The 5904-nt window shown below is 42.4% G+C and overlaps 1 long non-coding RNA gene across 1 annotated transcript; it reads left to right on the forward strand.

Annotated features, from left to right (window-relative positions):
• Positions 1-548: 548 nt before the first annotated feature.
• Positions 549-4492, forward strand: LOC149357093 (uncharacterized). Its single transcript, XR_016289869.1, has 3 exons — positions 549-791; positions 1597-1777; positions 3455-4492. It is a non-coding gene; the product is annotated as an uncharacterized LOC149357093 (long non-coding RNA).
• The last annotated feature ends 1412 nt before the right edge of the window (positions 4493-5904 follow it).

Consider the following 5904-nt stretch of genomic DNA (forward strand, 5'->3'; position numbering starts at 1 on the left):
TAAAAGAAGTCCTCAGTTAATTGAGTCATCCTAGATTAGACAGGCACGAAACAGAGTACGCTAAGCCGCACAATATGCGAAAATAAAAACCGAAACCAGTAGCGTTTGGAAACATCATCATCAGTCCTTATTCTGCGACGCAGTTACGGGGAGCTGAGTTATAGCCTTAGAACTAGGCAGACAGTGCAGCCGTGCGCGGCTGCGGCTTTCCTGGCACCAGATGCGTCGCCTGTAGCTGCCCGGCATACTGCCCGGTTTTCCAAGCTTTCGTTCGCAGCGCCGCCAGAAACAGATGGTTGTGAGTAGTCGCATTTTTTCACCTCAATCATTCCAATTTGCTGACTTTGTAATTGAAACAAAATATATTGTCGTTTAATGCAACAAGTTGGTGGCAAAAAGGGCTTTATCATTTCTTTTTTTAACGCGTGTAAAGTTAGGCGACATTAGCGTCATCTTTCCGTTCGCTGGCGGCGAATTGCGAGTCTCATGTTGGCCGCCCGCTACACTATCATGTTTAGGACGCTGAAACGACTCTTTGTTGACGGGGTGCGACGGTTGTGGAGTTGTGGGTGAATTTCTTCAGTTTGTTTGTGTTAAATGTGCGGCCTCGTTAGTGCTGTGGTAGTGTGACTGAACTCGGAAGGTGACAGATGGCTCCAGTGCTGCGGAAGACGTTCTTACGCGCACGCAGTGCTCAAAAACTGCTCTGACGTACTGCACGCAACCACGCCGAGAGCGGCCGGCGCCCGATGCCCGATAGAAGAAACGGCTTGCCGTGAACGTTGACAAATGTAAGTACAGAACTGGAAAATGACTTCTGCGATGTGTCGGGGGTATGATTGAGGGCTGCGAATGCATTTGGGTTGGTCTTCACGTCTCGTTCGCAGTGAGGTGCAAAATGCGGGCACCACGCGATCGTTTGCAGAGAGAAGTTGTTCTGACACGCTCGCTTGCCAACTATGCAACTTTTAACCCGCCGCCTCACGCTCTTTGCGTCAGCTGCTTGGCGCAGGAGTTATGTGATAGAATTTGGTTGCTCACCGAGAACTATGGGGTGCTGCTTGATTCGTTATTCCGACTGAACAGGAGCAGCGCGTGAAAAGGAGACCATAAGAACGAAAAGTGCTTGTAGCGGCGTGCGTCTTTGATTCTGCTGCCTGAGTGTTTACTGGATAAGGAGCATTGCCCGTTCTACGTCGCAGTCACATCAAGTGCTGTGTTTCTTGATAGTTCTGGTCAACGAAACGACGATTAAAAATAGCAGAACCATTCCATTGCAGTGTAGCTGAGGTAATCGCACAATGGAAGGTTTGTTGTCATTTTATTTTTTTACGTTCACTACGTTTATGTCATTCCCCCATTTTCAGTCTGAAGCGATAAAAGTATAACGTGATTCGTGAATAATAGCTTTAAGAAAAGTATGACAAGCTTTGTAAACCATTTTTTTGCTAACTATTGGAGGCATAGGTAATTAATCATTAGCCTCCACTCATGAACACATTGGACTGAACAGCTAGAGGTTGTAATGGGATGTGCCTTCTGTGATGTTTATGAAAGCATGGCTCTAATGCAGCCTTTCTTCAAATGCACCCGCAGTCAAGCCCTGTACAGCTGCTCCACCGGTATCATCACGCTACTTTTGCACCAGCTTTCATCTGTCATCGAGCCAATGCTACCTCAACCAGAGGCAAATGACATCAAGACCTGCTGGTTCAGCCTATCAGCCATTGACACTGGATATCAAGCATGTGCCACTTGTAAAAGGATAGGTAAACAAGTGGGTATATTTTCCTTGTCTTTTTTACCCTGCCAAAAATCTTCTGGTCCAGGCTCCCTCTCTCTTTCGTTTTTTTTTTTTTAAAAGACGACCAAGAGAAAGGGAAAAGATATTGCGGGCATCATGAAAGCACTCCCCTAGTCAAGTGCATTGTGTTATAGTGTGAAATGCTTTTTATAGTTTTTTCCCTCATGCCTCTCGTGCTTGGAAATCTTGACCACAGTATAGACCAAATTACAACAATTATCTGCTTCATGACCTTTATACAGCAGTCTAAAAGCAGCAAATAAATTTTATAGGTTTACTTCAGCAGTACCTACCTCTTACAAGGTATGGCATGTTTGAAGTGAACCAGTGATGTGATAGGCATGGCCTAACGGGCAATGCATAATTGAATATTGGCGTTCAAGTGGAGCACTCTGCTTTAGAAGTTTATTTGTTGCTAGCATCAATAATTGATACCTTACCAGGTTATCCTTGCATTACATGAAACCCTGTAAAGCTTATATTTTAGCTGTACAGAAGAAAGGTGCTTATTCGATGTCATGAGCATTGCTGAGGTTTTCTTTCACACTCCCTTTGTCACAACTGACTGCACTGTACAGTTGAAATGCATTTGGAATTGAGTATTGGTGCATTGTTATTTTTATTCATGCCGACATTCAGTTACTGATTGCATTACACTAGCTGAGCGTAAGTCAACAAATATTGCTGTGACCTTAACAAGACCCCTGGCTTTACTAGAACCGATGCATTTGATGTTGCCTTTCTCCCTTGCCATCAAGGTTTGTAATAAGCTGTGTAAATAACTTAATTTACTTTCTCGAGGTATTTATTGCTGCAATTAGTGACAGGTAATTTCCTAAAGAACAACCTAAGTGCACATTTTTATCTTCTTTGGAACACTTGTTTGCTTGTTTCCCTTTTATTCTTAACTTAAACAGATATGAGCAGGCCTCAGCACTGGAGGGATGTGCTGCGGGACAAATAAAAAACTACCAGTCCAGCTGCTCCCTTAGGGGCACGTTTCTGAGGCTTTTATCGCTTGTAGTTCTATGCAGCTTTACTTACAAGTATTGTATCTGACGTAGTGTGTGCCTTAATATTTTGATTCATTTGCTTTAGAATGTGCCACTCTTGCCCTGACGAACTTGCTCACCTTTGTACTCTTTGTTCATACATTTTCCCCTAACACCTGGTATAGCTCCAAATCATACATTATCTACAGCAACATGTGCATTATATTGCAATGTCTTTCTGCCATCACTTTTGAAAACAAAAGCTGCCTGAATTTTTGTGCAGACAAATCAGAAACACCAAATAATTTTCATATTTGATGGCCTGCATGTTATCTTCATATGACTGGAATGGCTAAATATCTCTTCGCGGTAGCCTAATTAGGTGGAACACGTTAATGTCAGTTCCTGTGAATATCATTCAATCTTTCAATGTGGGGGCAGAATTAAACACAACAGCATGTTATAGCTTTTTCTTGTTCAAGGACGCATTACATTTAGTTCTAGTCTTGTGACTGCTGCTTATGCTATTACTCAGCAGCCTTATCAAACTAACTCGGAGTGCTGCATTTTAGTGCACATTTAACTGATTGTTGCTTCTCCGTGTTTGATTCTATTAGAAGTTACTATAACTGTATACTTTGAATGTTTTCTTCTGCAGTTCTCTTGCTGCTGCATTCTGCCATGGAGGAGGCTACCTGTTCGTGCACACGTCTCATCACTAGGACGCTACCTCTTCCGCTGGTGATGCAGACAAGTAACGACAGGGTTAATTGGAGAGGCATGGGAGAGGCCTTTGCCCTGCAGTGGGCATAGTCAGGCTGATGATGATGATGAACAACAAGCAGGCTGCCTGATATTGAGGACAAGTGTCAGGATAGTGCACCAACAAAGTCGCTTAAGCATTTCTGTGCTGATGCATTTTTAATAAAATCAGCTCATAGCTTAATATCTACATCCATGGGGACATTTAGCATATGTTTGGCATCTGTTTGACTTTTAATTCGCTAGTGTTTGCAGCCTTTAATGTTGGTCTTAAGACAGTGTAAGCATTGTTTCACTGTGTGGGATTTTTTAGCTGTTTTGGAGATGTGTGTGTATGCATGCAGTTTTTTTTCCACGGGTTTGTTATGTGGCTCATGGAACCTTCATGTTACAGAAGAAATTATTTCGTTTCTGTGTTGTACAGGAAAGTGAGCAGTATTTATATGCACCAGGTGTTTCAGAGAAGAATAAGTAGTTTTCAAAGATATGGCTTTTGCTGCATAATATTACCAGTGTTAGCAGACACCAGAAAGCCGGTGAGGTGTGTTTAGTAAGCTGGTTAACTAATTTCTGATAATTTACTTTTTAACTAACACAGGTTTGCAACTGGTTGCAGTTAGAGACTTTTATCCAGTTGTTCGTAGTAGCCATATCAGTTTCTGCAATGTACAAAACATGATTACTTTCGCCGCTGTGGCTCGACAGAATTTGGCTGCATCGTGCGAAAATACATGCGCTTTTGAAAGCACACGGGGAAAGAAACCCCTCCAGTGCATGTAACTGCTACAAATCTCTAATGGCAACTAGACGCCTAACTCTGATAGTGAAGGAATCATATTCTTAGCAGTAAGAAACACACATAACACCAAGACACACACACACAGGACACCCGCTAGACTTCAACTATCTTTACTGGACACTTGTACTACATAAATATGTATCACTGAGCACACGCAGGTGCCTCGTCATCCGCAACAGGTCTAACTACGCCTTGCCCTCTCCTGCAATGCATACGGTTGCGCCGATAAACAATCTCTTTTTCTGCCAACGCCAATGAGGGAGTGCTTACACATGTCACCCGCCTCTTGAATACGAAAGGCCTGGGAGCCGAGACAAAAGAAAGAGAAATTATCGAAGTCTTTCGTATTCAAGAGGCGGGTGTGTAACATGTGTGACATGTGTGTAACATGTGCGACATGTGTGTAAGCACTCCCTCCCTGGCATTGGCAGAAAAAGGGATTGTTTATCGGCGCAACCGTATGCCTTGGAGGAGAGGGGAGGGCGTAGTTAGACCTGATGCCGGTGACGAGGCACCTGCGTGTGCTCAGTGATACATATTTATGTCGTACAAGTGTCCAGTAAAGATAGTTGAAGTCTAGCGGGTGTCCTGTGTGTATGTGTCTTGGTGTTGTGTGTGTTCTTACCGCTAAGAGTATGATTCCTTCAAGCCGTTACCAACTAGCCCAACTTAATGTTTTAACGAAGTTTCTGATAGTGAAAAGGTTCATTAATAAAAATTAGCTAACCAGCTTACTACGTAAGACTCTTCACAAGTTTTCTGGTGCCTGCCAACACTGGTAATACTGTGCTGAAAAAGCCATACATTCATCTCAAAATACCTGTTTTTTGAAAATTACTTAGTCTTCCCTGAAACACCTCGTATATATGTAAGAAAAACCTAACGGGATTTAATTGACGACGTTTTGGTTGGAGGGCCAGCCGTTTTCAAGTGTACTACAGCATTTGAAGCACACAGCTTTTGTTTCGAATGCTATACTATACTTGAAAAAGGCTGGTCCTCCCAGCCGAAACATCGTGAATTAAAACCTGTTATGTTTTTCAATTGCTATGTGTCAGTCATTGTTACTAAGAGGGAACTGAGGGGAAGTGTGCCGAAGGCAAAATTCTGTTCCTCTATTGTTCTCCATAAAATATTTTGATGCATCATGCATGTGTTGTAGCGCGTATGTACACTTGTGCACAATAAATGTAATAATTTGCATTTTGCTTCTATTATTCTTTAAGCACTCCAGGATAGTGTTCACAAAATGATTTTTAAGTGATAAAACTATGTTGGTAAAAGTGTTGTACTGTGTAGTTAACATACACTTTTCCAAAAGTTGATGTAGGAATTATACTTTCTTCGTACTTGAGTCTTTTGAATAATGGTGGCCAATTGTCGGAAGACCGTTGATGGGGTGTTGGTAGACATTGTCGGTATGTGGTTGATAAGAAGTGTAAAGACTTTCTATGTACTTGAGTCTTTTGGATAACGGTGACCAATTGTCGGAAGACCGTTAATAGGGGGTTGGTAGACATTGTCGGTATGTGGTTGATAAGAAGTGT

Source organism: Amblyomma mixtum, chromosome 3 (genome assembly GCF_055824585.1).
Source record: "Amblyomma mixtum isolate Tamu chromosome 3, ASM5582458v1, whole genome shotgun sequence".
Lineage (NCBI taxonomy): Eukaryota > Metazoa > Arthropoda > Arachnida > Ixodida > Ixodidae > Amblyomma > Amblyomma mixtum.